Genomic DNA, 17,081 nt, shown 5'->3' on the forward strand with positions numbered 1-17,081 from the left:
AAAAAAACAAATCACCCCCCAACCATGCGCACAGTTGTTAACAATAGCATAGTAAAGTGCACAAAAGATCGCTCGAGCTAATGATTAGCTGTCTTAGAACCGTCCCTGCAACTATTGTAGCTCAGGTGAATGTCACAACTATCCAACCCTATGAGTATCACCCCAACAGCGAAATATCTTATTTCCATATTTTTGTATTCTAATAACATTCCATTTTATTGTTTCCCATATTCTGTGCCTCACCTTTCACATTATTTCATATTTCACATATAAATAAGTCCTATATTTGCAGCATTGCAGAAATCATGGTCTGAGATTGACTACCCTTAAACCAATTAAAAAAAAAAAAAAAAATAGATAAATGAAAAGCCATTGACATCCAGTTCAAAATCTTTTCCTTTCTGCTTTTCCCTTCAGAGGTCGCCACAGCGAAACAACTTTCTCCATCTAACCCTATTCTCTGTATCCTCTTCTCTCACACCAACTACCTTCATATCTTCTGTACATCCATAAATCTTGGTCTTCCTCAAGACCTCCGGCCTGGCAGCTCCGATTCCAGCATCTGTCAACCAATATATTCACTATAAGTAAAGTAAAATAAGTAAAGAAATTAAATTAGATAAAATAAAATGAAAAAAATAATAAAATAAAAATAATGATAAATAAAATAATAATTTAAAAATTATAAAACAAAATAATTATAAATAAAATAATAATTAAAATAATAATAAAATAAAAATAATTAGAAACATAATAATGATTCAAAATAAATCAAATGAAGAAATTAAATAAAATTAATCTTAATAACCTAGCCACACACTGTCTTTTTCGTATTTCACGTGTATACACTTTGTAAAAAAACAGAAATGGGCGTGGGCACTTAAAAGGAGTTAAACATGCACCGCTGCTCTCAGCCAATGTGCCGTGCCTCTGCAGACCAGGCAGGCATGAATGAACAAGTTACGCGAAAAGGCAAACATGCAATTATTTTCTGATACATAGCTTTTGTCTTTATGTGCTTTTTTTTCGCTTTTTTTTTTTTTTAGTCCTCCCTTCTGCTCCCTCACCTCCCATTCATCTTCAACATGCAGTCTGCCGTGACTGATCTGACAGAGTCTGAGCTTCGGACATACACTTTGCAGAGACGCGGTTGGCATGCTGACACACAAGTGACACGTCAAAACATTTTCTCTTGCCTTCTCTTATACTCTCTATGTTTTTTTTTCTTTTAATCTAACCTTCAATTTTAGCTAAAACTGGCATAAATACTTAATCAGCTCAATTTCACCATCGCCTCCGGACAATCACACATCGCCTCCGCCAGCAAACTCCTTAATCCACACACACGCGCAGAAGCACACACGTCTGACCCAGATTTGACCCGCCCTGACCCTATTTGTTTTATATCCCCATCCCTCAGTTTTAAATCTTCTAGCCCCCCATTTCCGGACAGCGCATCCTCCGTTCATAAATCCTCTGTGAAAGGACCAAATGTCAAAAATTTGTTCTCGTGAAATGTACGGAGGGGTGTCCCACAATTAAATGGCGACCACCATCGATAAAGACCATGCTACGTTGCACCTGTTCAGCGCGGACGAGGTGAAGCCCGCTGATAAAACTGGTGGAAAATGGCAGCCGAGATGCGCTGTGTCATACGGTATTTTTCACAACGTGATACAGGAGACCTCTTTGATAGAGTGCACGACGGCAACCCCTTTCCCGCACGCACACGCACATACAAACACACCCCGCTGTGGTTGATGGGTTCATCTATCACTCTTTAAAATGGGAGGAGGCGCCGTTTTTAGCCGTGTCGTTGGAGGGTGTTGTTTTTAGAATGATTATTCCGCATCCGAGGGTCGTAACGGCTTCATTTCTACACAAGTACGGGAATTTGGCCGCAGAAACATCCGAGTCAAGAGTCTGACATTCCTGTTGAGACACATGCTGCATTCTTAACAATCCAGCCAGGTGATGGCATCACATATCGCTATAATTCCCCCAGCAGCCTCTCACACTTACTGTTAAACAGAGATATATTAGCCAGATAGCCACATTTATTACATTATAACAAGTTCAATCTGCTTCCCTTCTTCAAAAGGCCTCGTGAACCATCCAAACAGACTCTAAAGTAACCTTAATCTTTTAATATTGTTACAAAAGGTCTCGACTCGATACATACACACACGTATATATATATATATATATGAACATATGTGTATATATATATATATATATATATATATATACACACACATATATGTGTGTGTATATATATATACGTATATACACATATATATATATATACACACACACACACATATATATATATATATACACACACATATACATACAGACCAAATGCATATACAAATCTAAGAATAATAAGAATAAGAACAACTTTATTTATCCCGAAGGAAATCGTTGTGCCAGAGTTTCAAGTAAAACATAACAATAATAAATAATAGTGGGAAATTGTATTAACAGTAAAAAATAAAAATGAAAATAAATGTATAAGAATATGTATAAACACACACACACACACACACATATATATATACACACACACATATACACACACAGTGGGGCAAAAAATATTTAGTCAGCCACCAATTATGCAAGTTCTCTCACCTAGAAAAATGAGAGAGGCCTGTAATTTGAATCATAGGTACACTTCAACTATGAAAGACAGAATGGGGGGAAAGAATCCCAGAAATCACATAGTTGGATTTTTATTGAATTAACTGAATTAATTGGTAAATTCCTTGGTAAAATAAGTATTTGGCCACCTACAAACAAGCAAGATTTCTCGCTCTCATAGACCTGTAACTTCTTCTTTCAGAGGCTCCTCTGTCCTCCACATCTTACCTGTATTAATGGCACCTGTTTGAACTGGTTATCAGCATAAAAGACACTTGCCCACAACCTCAGTAACACTCCAAACTCCACTATGGCCAAGACCAAAGAGCTATCAAAGGACACCAGAAATAAAATTGTAGACCTGCACCAGACTGAGAAGACTGAATCTGCAATAGGTAAGCAAGTTGGTGTGGAGAAATCAACTGTGGGAGCAATTATTAGAAAATGGAAGACATACAAGACCGCTGATAATCTCCCTTGATCTGGGGCTCCACGCAAGATCTCACCCTGTGGTGTCAAAATAATCACAAGAACGGTGAGCAAAAATCCCAGAGCCACACCAGGGACCTAGTGAATGACCTGCAGAGAGCTGGGACCAGAGTAACAAAGGCTACCACCATTAACACACTACGCCGACAGGGACTCAAATCCTCCAGTACCAGACGTGTCCCCCTGCTTAAGCCAGTACATGTCCAGGCCCGTCTGAAGTTTGCTAGAGAGCATTTGGACGATCCAGAAGAGGATTGAGAGAATGTCCTATGGTCAGATGAAACCAAAATGGTAAAAACTCAACTTGTTGTGTTTGGAGGAGAAAAAATGCGGAGTTGCATCCGAATAACACCATACCTACTGTGAAGCATGGCGGTGGAAATATGCTTTGGGGTTGTTTTTTCTGCAAAGGGACCAGGAGGACTGATCCGTGGAAAGGAAAGAATGAATGGTGCAAGTATCGTGAGATTTTGAGAGAAAACCTCCTTCCATCAGCAACGTAGGAGTGGCTTCGTAAGAGGCATTTCAAGGTCCTGGAGTGGCCTAGCCAACCTCCAGATCTCAACCCCATAGAAAATCTTTGGAGGGAGTTGAAAGTCTGTGTTACCCAGTGACAGCCCCAAAACATCCTTACTCTAGAGGAGATCTGCATGGAATGGGCCAAAAAAATCAGCAACAGTGTGTGAAAACCTTGTGAGGACTGACAGAAAACGTTTGACCTCTGTCATTGCCAACAAAGGGTATTTAACAAAGTATTGAGATGAACTTTTGTTATTGACCAAATACTTATTTTCCACCATAATTTGCAAATAAATTCTTCATAAATCAGACAATGTGACTTCTGGATTTTTTTTTTTCCTCATTCTGTCTGTCATAGTTGAAGTAGACCTATGAAGAAAATGACAGGCCTCTCTCATCTTTTTAAGTGGGGAAACTTGCTCAACTGGTGTCTGACTCAATCCTTTTTTGCCCCACTGTGTATATATATATTTTAGAGCTATACCAGCTATGAAAAAGCTTATGGTCTATGATTTATTCATTCTCCCACTGATTTTAGTAAGGCTGGGTAAAGTTGCATATCATTATTGAATTACAAGCCACTGAAATTTTTACCTTTTTATTTTGTCTGTTTAAAACTACATCTGTTAACTTGAAAACAAAAAAAACAACTTCAAGGCTACTCTGATGGTTGAATTGTACACAAAAACAAACAATCGTTGAGGAAATTTCACTGGTTCAAAAGCTAATTAGCTGTGAGATTCGGCACATTAAACCACACATTAACAATCCCACATATGTGACTTTGGTTCATTTACACACTGGAGTGATCCTTGGTCATCATTACCACCGTTAATAATACAGTTTTAGCTCTTAGCTTCCATAAAGCTATGGCACAAGTTTGTCACTAGCGCTCTCTCATTTATTGGACTTTTCTACTGCTGTCAATCAAAAACGGAAAGAGCATGTCCACCAGCTGGCTGAGGCAGATAAAAATAAAGTAATTTTTTTTTACATTATTAATGTCAGCTCAATCAGAGAGCTGAAAGAAAGCAGCATGTGCAGTCACACTGCTTATGGGATGTCATTCCCTGATTATCTGTCGGATTTCTGAGTCAATCCTGAACCTGGCATCACCTGACCACATCCAAAATTGATTATGTATCCCTCTCAGATCATTTATCAGTGCTGAATTGAGAGCCGAATCAGAACACGTTTATATTTTGGTGCGAAAATGCCGCGTCGCGCATCTCCCTTCTGAAGCTGCTTTCAGAGGACCTGGTGGAACATGAGCTCACCAGGTTCATGTAGTTGCTCGGTGCCTCTGCAGAAGTCCAAAAGAGAAAAAAAAAAACTACAAGCTATTGTACTCATGAATGCAAGAAAGCGAGACTGTCGATTTGCTCAGTCAAATCTTGCAGGTTCGGTTCGCTACTCTTTAGACTGATAATCCAATCTGGATGTGGACTCAAGCACACCGGCCTACCAAACAGGCAAGACTTATGTGTTTGGGTCTTTTATTTCCAATCTGCAAAGAACCTCCAATGTCCGAAATCCAGTTTTTCCTCAATGGCGAGCACGTCTGAGGCTACTTTGGTTTCGATTTCCTAACAGAAGGCACTCCCTTAGCAGTGTTTATTTCCAGGTCATTCAATGTCTGGAACATAGAGTAGGCCGGGTTAAAAAGGATCTAAAACTCTTATTACAAGGGTCATCAGTTGACAGCAGATATAAATGGAATATCATCTCTTCTAAGATGGCTATGGAAAGAAAAATCTTCCGTACCCTGAAATTCATAGAGGAGCATATCCCTTAAAAATAACACTGGGAGATAACACAAACACACACAAAAACATACACAATGTGACCCCTTTTCCATTATGAGATTATGCAGAGTGAAATACCATAATGGATGCCGGAATGTACTTCAGAAATTTAATGAATTCATCGTAAAGCGTCTATATATCTCAAACTGTATCAACATTTTTTGAAAGCATACTTTCAATGTGGATCTCAGATACATATTACTAACTCTCTTTTTATTTTATTTCAGCATACACTTACTTTGCACATATCAATTTAAAATCAATTGAAAGGCTTGATTTCAAGCACTCATGCTGAACTCATATTGTTTGTTCTATTTTTTAATATTATTAGTCTTCTTAAGCCACCAAAAATGGTACTGAAATAAAATTAATATTCATAATATAATAGGAGGGAGGAAGGTTGTATGGTTTTCAGGGGGGAGTTGAGAAAGGCTCTGGATGGTCAGGAAGAGCTTTAAGATGATGTAGGAGAGTACTTGGTGTGTCATCTGGAAGGAAAGTAGATAAGGAGACTTGGTGGTGGAAGGAGGAAGTGCAGGAGTATATACAGAGAAAGCGGTTAGCAAAAAAGAAGTGGGACACTGAGAGGACTGAAGAGACCTGACCCGAACCCTAACCAGAGCCAGACCAGGGGACGGGGCTCTTGTATCCCAAGGGCTCCCAAGTATCTCTGGGTCTTGTTGACAAGTGAGGGAAGGATGGAGCAGGAGATCGACAGGCGGATCGGCGCGGGGTCTGCGCGGACATATTGTACTCTTAAGAAAAGGCCATGTAATTTACATTGTTTCCCCGAAATGTACAGCAAAATGGTGACCAAAAAAAAAAAAAAACATGAGATATCACTTTTGTTTCTTTGACATGTCCAGAAACAAAGATGTAGACAAATAGAAAGGGACAGAGGAAGAAAGAGAATGTGTGTAAAGCTGTGTGTGTTCCCATAGGAATCTTGCCATTTATCCTTGTTGACCCCCAAGCCAAAGGATATGAATCATTACATTATTTTCATTCATTACCAAAGAAAGTTCATTTCTTAACTTCTCAATCTCTATCTTTCTCTCCTTTCTGGGATTTTCAGTCAAAAAATTTTTTTTTTCTTTTCCTTCTCAATGTGAATACAGAAAGCAATTCAGCTTCCAGGATGAGAGGACGAGCCTTGGGCTAAACAAAGAACTATTGCAAGAGCAAAATGCGAAGAATTATACTTTCCCAAAAGTAATGGCACAGAAATAGCAAGGCTAAGGACAGTTGTCTCTGAGTGCGTAGAGCTGTCTGTAAGGAACATTTGGGGTTTTAAATCAATAATATAAGGCACTAGGGGGGTTAAAAGTGCTCAGCTATGAAGGCGAACATAAGATCAAGCAGCAACAGTGTGTATTATCTAGATGGATGGCATTGAGTTGGGTTTCCAGCACTACTCTAATCTAACCTTTTTATTTATTTTTTTTAAATTACTTTTCATTTTAAAGCGCGGGGTTAGGGTTAGGGTTTCTCCTGGCTCCACCTGTCAGGCTTTGAAAACCATTAGGTGTGAAATCGCTATACAAGTGGAGACCGTTAATCATATATGGAGACATGTAACCATTAAGACACTGACTATTTGATTTTGTCTCATTCTTTCGTCATTCATTTAAAATTTCTGCACGTTTGTGACTGAAAAATAATCACGTCCCGATCTTCTCCCAGCAGGGGATTAAAAGCGCAGAAATGTTTCTTTGTTGATGTGGGTATAATGTGCACTGGATTTGACTGGCACCGTTTAACATCCCGGTCATTTTCATTTCGGCTGCTTTGTTTCTGATGTTTGTTTACACACATTATTTTTAACATTTCAACATTTTTTATTTTCAAATGTCAAGGCCAATTCCAAGTGACATTCCCATACCCATTACCCCATTTCTCAAGTTTCAAGGAATGAAAATTTTAATGGTGTTCTGAAAATTGGCTTACATATCGCCAGAATGCCTTGAACCACAATTTAATTTGTTCTAATTTCGTTAAAAAAAACAAAGGGATTCGGGCTCTGGAAAACTTTTAATCAATAAACTCATTTAAACCTCACCTCGGCTCAGTGCAGAGCCATCGGTAAGACCTGAGTGACGGAACAATTCCAGGTTTTAGTCAACCGGGTTTTGTACTGTTTAAAGTCTTTCCTTAAAACCTTTCTTATTTATTCTTTGGATTCTTCTGACTTTTTTAAATGCTTAACACCATTAAATTTTGTGTCCAAATCTGTATTTTTACATTCTTTTTAGCTGCCGACCATCTGATACGTTCAGTCATGTGTCACTCGCACATCATGGGGACAACAACATCACAAGTATTATCACTGTATACTGTTCACCCTCTCATTCACACCTTAAATAGAGACATGGAGAAAAACAACCATTCACCTTTTCATCCACACACTTTACCGAGACACAACCATTCACGTGTCGCATAGAGACCTACAAGCGATCCCTTCGTCCATTCACATCATATACACTCTTTAAATTCACATGGAAATGTACCAAACATTCACTTTCATTCACACCCCGGGGTAATTTCTCCAATGAACCTCCTGCATGATTTTGGCCTGTGGGAGGAACCCCATACAGACACGAGGAAAACATGGATCATGCTTTGTTGTTTAAAAGCAAATTCACACATTCACACACACTTGCACACTGACGGCAACTGAGAATACCCCTTTTCATTCATTTGGGTTTGATACGCTTGTGCTCCGCTCCCGGTGTAACCTTGGTTGGTTTGTCAGAATCCACAACAGCAGGCATTTTCATCCGGTTTCAAAGAGCCGGGAAATTATTTGTCCAGAGATTACTTATCTTCAATTACCCCAACAAGGGGTTTTGAAGGTACCTCATTTGTCAAAGTTTTCTTAAGTAATCAAACACCACATGCGACACCATTTCGGTTTTCTTTCTCAAAGCCCCGGAGTTAATGGCTTTGGTAAAACTGCCCACGCTTTGTGTTATACTCATGTTCCTTAAGAGCGGGGAAAAAAAAGACAAGCAGCAGCTTTAGCCAGACATAGAGCCAAGAGATTTGTTTTATTTTAATGACAAGCTTTTAATGAAAAAGACTTGACCTTTTAAAGACAAGATGTCAGCTGTTTATCAACATAAGAAAAGCCACTCATAAGAGAAACAAACAAAACTGTCCAGAATGTGTAAGTATAAAAAAAAAAAAAGGAGGACCGTCGGCATAAGCAGCCGCTGTTAATGCATCCAGTTGAAGAGTCAATTTGCTAAAAATGATAACGCCAACACTTCTTCATGCTCAAAAAAAATTAATAATAATAATTACAAATATCTGTATGTGAGCTTGTGGTTACTGTTTGTGTAACCTGCTCTTTTCCCCTCTAGAGAATTTCCATAGCTATCTAGTAAAAAGCCTGTCTGAATAACGCCCCGATTTGAAATTTTAGCAAATGTGAGATGCATATAACTTCTTTTAATGACTTAGATCGAGGTCACTACCAGCCCATCACCTTCTCAGCTAATTTAAACACATTTTGTTTACATTAAATATTATTGTTACTTGTGTATGTCAAACAGTCCGCTGGTTAGCTTAAAATTTTTTTTTTTTTCATCTTCTGTTTGACCGTTTGAACAGTTTGCTAAGGAACCCCCTATGCCGGAGTTGCAATTATTCTTATTTTTCTTCCTTTAAAATTTGCTGTTTTTCTTTTATGAACAAACAGGATTATACGTGACATTTTCCAGCATTCCATAATTAGGCTTATTGCAAGATTGCATCTTGTAGATGCAAGCATCTGAGTGAGAAGTAATGAGAATCCCTGCCTTAACACACAACCTTCGGCATACTTGGAGCCCTGACTCGCTCTATGGAAATCAATTGAGCGTGGCCTGATACTATTTTGAAAAACAGATGGCATGACTAAATGCTAAGCAGAAACTCATTTGTTCACGTCAAACCAGCAATGTCAACAGCGTATTACCAGTAATGTCACTCATATTCATGCAGCTGCTGCATGAGGGCCCCGGGGTGCACATGACAGGGCCATGTTAAAGCACTGCAAAATTTGTAATACTTGGATGGAGCTGCCAGATTTTTTTTTGTCTTCTTCTTCTTCTTCTCAATCTTTTTTTTTTTTGATTTCTTCTACCCTAAAACGCGATGTGGGTCATTAAAGTACCATTGAGTGGTGTTAACAAGTGGATGCATTTGCCACTTTTTTGTACTCAGCACGCCTGACATTTGTAGCGCTCGCCGTATACTGGAAAAGGTCTCTTGATGACAGAGCTTTCGCACAGAGCTATGCCTAATTCGGGAAAGAAATAAATAAATGGGCAAGCGGTCACCCAGGAAGGGAAACAATAATATCTGGATGGCTTTTAAGCAGCCACTGGAGTGGGGAGCGTCAAACAAGTGCATTTAGCAGCAAGAGCAGCACAATTTGTGACGACCTGATAGGTAGGGAGAACAACAAGGACTAGGTGTTGTTCGAGGACATGAATCTGGTAGACGCGGCCATTTTTGTATGCGCTTGTGTGTTCATAATCAACTTCATAACAGCATGCGGTTGGAAAATTAAAGTTGAGAGATTTAAATGAATCCACGCAAGGGGTGAAGAAACGCAGCTGTGTGGCGACATCATCGAGATCAGATTATGACAGGGTTGTGTTTACGTTGAGTAAAACAGTAGTTACATCGTCGGGAAGCGACTTGCAGTTTGCGGTGCAGATTTTTTTTTCCTGTTGTTTCGTTAATCAGAGCTAGCATATATCATGCTACGGCCTGGGGCCTAAAAATAACTCCCATCTCCACCCCCTGCTATCAGAGCTTCATAATGTAAAACAAAGGTTGGCGAAATGGAGTCTTTTTATGAGTAAACTCTGGGTAGCAGTATTAAATAATTGAATCCTATGGAAGTATTTGGAACTTGCTTAACAAACAATGTCTAAGCCAGAGATATTCTTTTTTTTTTTCCCCCAATGGTAGTATGTTGCTTGGTTGGTGCCTGTAACACGAAAGAAATATGACTATTGTAAGAAAAAGATCGTCTTTTATCATCCAAAATATCCCAAATCATATTGTCAAACCGTCTATGGCTTAACCACAATAACATAATCATCTGCAAACAAATGCATTAAAAAAGTAAATATTTAACAAATGCAAAAATAAGTCATATGAAATGCTTCACAGTCAAGTCTCAACCCTGCAATCCATTCAAGATGGCCCTTTTTGAGTAATATATTCATAATGCGACACTAGTTGTACTTGATGACTGATCTGCTTTGATCGTCTATGGTCATGACACCAGGGTAGGCGATGTAATTATTATCATCATTTGAAACCAATGTTAGAATACTAATGCGGCCATTAAGCGGCGATTTTTCTCTGAAAATAGTTTGAGTGAGTGCAGTTACGCATGCTGAATCCATCATGTCTGTGTTTGGGTTTTTGATGTAAATCCTGTCCTTTGATGGGTCCGGCTCGGCTGTAATTGAACCCCTCGCACCAAACTTCTCTTTGTTTCCAATCCCGCTTTAACAATTCAGAAGTAGGATTTAAATATAGAACAAACAACTCTCATTTCTGATTCACACAGACCTGATCTCATAACACGGGAATTAAGTTTGGATGGAAGATATAATTGATGCGTTTCTGCAGCATGTTGACGGGCAACTGGGAATTCACATAAACAGCAGCAGTTGACAAGCTTATTACTGCCCGACATTCATCTCATGTGATGTCAAAAAGATCCCGTTTTTGCAACAAGTTCCTGGTGGATTTGATCATCTTCTCTGTTTTTTGCGCTGGTTTTCCTCTGCACTGAGCATGGAGGAGAACAATATGCCATCCGTGCAATAAAGACCCATCCCACCGTGCATGTCATCCCGTGGAGAAATGCTTTTGAAAACTGGGCGTTCCAAGTGATTGAGCACATTGGGTTTGGCCAATTGGGTGATATTAGCAAATGATATAATCAAATCTAAACTCGATCGTGCTAACATTTTTCTTTTTTACAACCTAAAATAGCTTCTAGTCCTCAATCACGTTGAATCGAGAAACCTTTATATATCTATATATAGGCGCAACCCCACGTCTGACACATCAGGCAGCGCAAATCACATTATCACAATTTAATTTTAAAGCTGCTTCAAGCTTAATGTGAACTCACTTAATGTGAAAATGGGCAGCAGCTACTGGCATTGAAGAGCATCAGAATCAGACAACTCAGAGGCTCAGCGAGCTGCGTGACGTCGCCTGGCGGAGCAGTGAGTCAAAATGGATTTTTTCAGTTTTGTAAAAAATCAAAAGCACCACTGAATTACAGATAAGGGGAAAATAAATCCCTGCCATACATGGCGGCATTAGAACGCTAGCAATACCGTGAATTCCACGCAAGGATCTCGCAAATGTTTTGCAGACTCATCCGCGGCACTCGCGGGCAGGAAATACCACTTGCGTGAAAAATATTGCCGCCCGCAAGGGGGAAACTGTGTGCCGAGCCCACACAGAATCTCAATTATCAAATGGATGTTTCCCAGAGTGAACAAATACCATCACTATTCTCTCCTACTCACTCTTTCAAAATGAACTTCTGGTTGCCTGGAATAATGAGTAGTATCAATACCATAATGTACTACTAATTTGTTACAAATGGGAATTCTGCATTTGGGAAATCCTTTCGGTGAAAGCATTGGTGGATTTAAGGATTACTTAAAATAAAAGTTGCACAGATTATTCACTCATTTATTGATTGATTATCTATCGCCAATCCTGCACTCATGCTGGAGCCCATCCCAGATGTCATCGGGCGAGAGGGGGCGTTCACCCCGGAGCAGTCGGCAGTCGATCGCAGGGCCATGTTTTGGGACGAACAACCATTCACCCTCTCATTTAAGCGTCAAATGGTTGCAAATGAATTGCAGAAAAGCGGTGAAGCAAACTAGGAGCTAAACGGAAGCCGATGTAAAAAAAGGTTAATGGGGTTCAGAAACAAGATTACAGTTAAAGAAGGTCTTATCCAACAATCACAGGTACATTTCACACCAAAAAAAGCTATATTTTTATATATAAGTCACCAAAACACAACACGATTGTCTCACAGAGGGGGATACGATGGTTTGGAGGAGGCTACTTGCTACTGCTAAGCATTTACTATTTAATATATTCTGCATTTCTACCTCCCTCTTTACATTTTTGACCCTGGAGCTTTGCACAAAAAAATTCCAGTCGTGCCTAAACTGTGTGTACATGTACTAATGGAATGAAATGTCTTTCCTTGACTTGACTTCAGGTCTTGGTTATTTTTTAGCTTTTATAAATTCTTTCTTTTGTATTCAAAAGTTTCCTTATGCTGTCGGAATTCGGGTACAAAGTATATATATTTTGTTTCCTTTTAAATGCATATGTGTGAGTGAGTTAATCACATAAGCTAAAGGTCAGCAACCTTGCACATTGAAAAATGGTTTTGTTTCCCGCAAAAAAGAAAACATCAGGAGCCATGAAACCCTTCAGACGTCAAGGTGAAGATAACAATGCCTATTTCATTTTTTTTACTTTTATGTTATATATAGGATTTATGAAATCATTAAGCTGCTACAGAGAAAACAAAATGTTATTTCCATACAAAACAAAAACATTTTGAACCCTGAAAAAAAAATCTGGATTGAATGTTCCTTTTAAATGAAATACTCAAACTACATTTGAAAAACTAAAAGAAGAGACGAAAATAAAATAAATTGAAATGATCTACCTCTTTTATTTTTTCCAAAGTCACGATGAGCCAGAGCAACTTGAACTAGTCATAGTATCCAAACTAGGCAATAGTTTAGCATAGAATATTATTTCAGAGAACATTTTGGAGAAGTAAAATACACTGAAGAACTAAAAACAATTGTTTTGCTGGTCCCCTCCAATTTTCATTTGTCCCCAACTTGTTTCAGAGTGACGTTAACTGTGATTAAGTCCCCCCTCCCCATCTCTCCCTCGACTTTGACTTGGATTCTTAATTAGGGAACCTGCTCATTGCCATTTCAGCGCTCGAGCAAACCGGCAGCAAGACGTGTTATTTGTCAACACACAACTCAGCTGAGGAAGATCTCGGCCCGGTCTCTCAGTGCTACGTGTTGTACATATCGCACTCGGTGGTCAGAGCGCCAGGGGGGTTGCGACTGAGCTGTTGCTTCAGACGCATAAATAAGCATACGACGCAGTGCTTACTGCAAATCTCATTGGCCTTTATTTGTAACAGACATGATAGGAATCATAAATTGAGAACACAAATGCACAATGCATATATATATTTTTTTTATATATTTTTTTTTTTTTGGGACCCTCTATCAACAACCGTGTGTGTGTGAGATTGTGTTTGTGTGTGTATCCTAAGGTGCTGTCTTCTAATTAAAAACAAACCACACAAAGCACGGCTTAACAGACAAGCCTCATTAAAATAAATGGGAAGTTCTCCTAGTCTATGCAATGTGCTTGTGATTAGCATGACAACAATCTGGTAAATGGGGGAACATGCAACTGCTTATATCTGAGTTATTGACGCATAAAACATTCACATGCACTTGTGCACAAGCGTGTGCACAAACACTCACACAGTGAGTTATTGATCACTGCTAGGGCAGCAGAAGAGTTCAGGAGTGCTGCATTATCTTAATGCATTTCTCTTAATGGGCTGCATGTCAAACAAAACAATATATAGGCCTGCGGTTACCGCAAGGACACACACACACACACACACACACACACACACACACACACACATACACACACACAAAAGTTAGGGACCTGAGAAATCCGGTTTATTTATCCCAATGACCCATTCCATTCCTGAATTCTGTTTTTTTTTTTTTGTTTTCTTTTTGCTTTGGTTTCAATGTAGCTTAGCCCCATGTTTTAATATTTAAGCATATTTTGTCATCAGAATATAATCAAGCCTGACACATGCCGCTTTCGCACTCCCTTCCCTTCATCTGAATGGCTCGACTGAACGGTGACACATGTATTTTTTCCATTTCATTCCCTTTTCTGGTTTTAAAATTGTGCATTTCTTTCTTTTGAAATAACATGAAACCCTTCGTCCATTTGAATCTGCTCGTGCAATGTTGTTTGCAGTCACCACTTATTGTTGATCATAAATACTTCCTGCTCGGGCCAACCCCCTCCCCCCTGGCCTGCAGGCTGCCTCGCTCTGCTTGTAGAGAAGCTGTTCTTGACATTCTGCTATTTATCCTCGACATAGTTGTTTGAAGCCGAATTTCCTAATAAAATACCAGGTGTTAGGTGGACGAGTGAAACAATCACCGCCCCACGGCCAGGGAGAATTTGTTTCACTAAAAGAATTCCCCGTAAGGTACTTGGCCATGTACTCCTTTTGAATCAAACTGGTCAAATTGAAAAGTTAAGCTACAAAATAGAAGTCATTTAATATGCCGATAGCAAAGCCCGAATTCCTACCGACAAAGTCGAAGACTTCAAGTATGTCATCCAATTTATTTGTACCATCTCTTTCAAACTGTGTCATTTTGTTACATTTTGAATGACTCTTAATCCATAACATCAGTTTTTCCAGATTGAACCCCACCATTGAAAAAAAAAATGGTACAGCGAAGTTGGTAGCAAACCAAGTTCTATGGTTCTATTGCAGTTTTATAGCACGTTACACAAGAAAGCATTCAGCCATTCACACACATGCACTCATCAATGGCCGCAGTGCTGCCACAACTTCTTCGCTTCTCTCCACCACCAGGACAGACACTGGATATTGTTGTTTAACCATACCAAAATTTAACAGTGCAGTTAATATAAAGACTGCTTCAGCATAAATGATAACAAAATTATGTGTTGTCATTGGAAAATTATATCAATCCATCCATCCATCTTCCTCCACTTATCCGGAGTCGAGTCGCGGGGGAAGCAGCCGGAGCAGTGAGGCCAAGACCTCCCACTTCCCTGCCACATGGTCCAGCTTCTTTGGGGGGGACCCCAAGGTGTTCCCAGGCCAGCCTGAAGACATAGTCTCTCCAGCGTGTCCTGGGTCTTCCCCGTGATCTCCTCCCAGATGGAAATGCCCAGAATACCTCCCCGGGGAGGCATCCTCATCTGGCTCCTCTCTATGTGGATGAGCAGCGGCTCTACTCCGAGCTCCCTCCGGATGACCGAACTTCTCACCCTACCTCTGATGGAGAGCGCGACCACCCTGCAGAGGAAACTAATTTCAACTGCTTGTATCCGCACTCTCGTTCTTTCGGTCACTACCCACAGTTCGTGACCATAGCTGAGGATGGGAATGTAGATCGGCTGGTAAATTGAGAGCTTCGCCTTTTGGCTCGGCTCCCTCTTAACCACGACAGACCGGCAGAGAGTCAGCATTGTTGCAGATGCCGCACCGATCCGCCAGTCGATCTCCTGCTCCATCCTTCCCTCACTCGTGAACAAGACGCCAAGATACTTGAACTCCTCCACTCAGGGCAGGACCTCTTCCCCGAACCGGAGTGGGCATTCCACACGTTTCAGGTTGAGCACCATGATCTGGGATTTGGAGGTGCTGATCCTCATCCCGGCCGCTTCACACTCGGCTGAGAACCGTTCCAGTGAGAGCTGGAGATCATGGCCTGATGAAACAAACAGAACTACATCATCTGCAAAAAAGCAGAGACTCAATCCTGCGGCCACCAAACCGGATCCCCTCGACGCTCCGGCTGCACCTGGAAATTCTGTCCACAAGAGTTATGAACAGAATCAGTGACAAAGGGCAGCCCTGACGGAGTCCAACTCTCACCGGAAATGGGTCAGACTTACAACCGGCAATATGAGCCCATATGACGGGGTTGCTGCCCCATACTGCTAGAGCACCCCTACAGGTCTGCCCGCTGACACGGTCGAATGCCTTCTCCAGGTTAAATAATATTCAGCATGACTATTTTGCATTGAAATTTTGGATGCTGTTGATGGATGGCAGTAATCTGGACATGAGCTTCTAACTTGGTATATAATGGGCCCTTGCTACTTAGTGGTTTGGCTTTCGCGCCCTCACTACTTCGCAATGTTCTAAAAAATTAGATTCTTGTGATTTATCGTTCCTTCTCAGTATTTATCCGTGATGAAATAGCCAAATTCTAGCCTTAATTCATTTTATAAAATAAATAAAATACAAGATCGCCTTTGCTGGAACGCACTTTTGGAGGAGATGGCTTCTCCGACATGACTCCTGACGACACCGATGGCTTAATAGACTGCCATTCGGCTCAGTTGACAGATGAGGAGACGATGAAGTCTGCCAGCGAGGAAGTGAAGAGAAGTGACAAGAAGAGGAAGAAATCAAAGACACTGGTCTTATGACATGCAGATGTGACAAACGCAAGATTGGGACGACGATATGGTTCGGTCGGTCCACTTTTGTAACTTGATCGACGGGGCCATAGCAGTTTATAAAACCATTTTTAACCAGACAAAAAAAGAAGCAGAGGCAGCAACTCCCTATAACAGTGTTCCTTAAGAAAGAAACACCAGCAGGGAGGTTTGTAAAGGGTTGAGTGAGGTTCGTTGAGGGTTGATATATCTGTTAATACCATCAAAATTATCACGTCTCCACTCTGCCGAAATTCACTTTTTGCGGGGGGGGTCTTGGAACGTAACTCCCGCGAA

The 17,081-nt window shown here is 40.3% G+C and overlaps 1 protein-coding gene across 2 annotated transcripts in view; it reads right to left on the minus strand.

Moving 5' to 3' along the window:
• pvrl2l (PVR cell adhesion molecule related 2 like) overlaps nucleotides 1-17,081 on the minus strand; it is a 424,999-nt gene that overhangs the window by 362,984 nt on the left and 44,934 nt on the right. The window lies entirely within an intron of this gene.

Source organism: Fistularia commersonii, chromosome 30 (assembly GCF_037954325.1).
Source record: "Fistularia commersonii isolate RoL2024-O1a breed Wild chromosome 30, RoL_Fcom_v1.0, whole genome shotgun sequence".
Taxonomy (NCBI): Eukaryota; Metazoa; Chordata; class Actinopteri; order Syngnathiformes; family Fistulariidae; genus Fistularia; species Fistularia commersonii.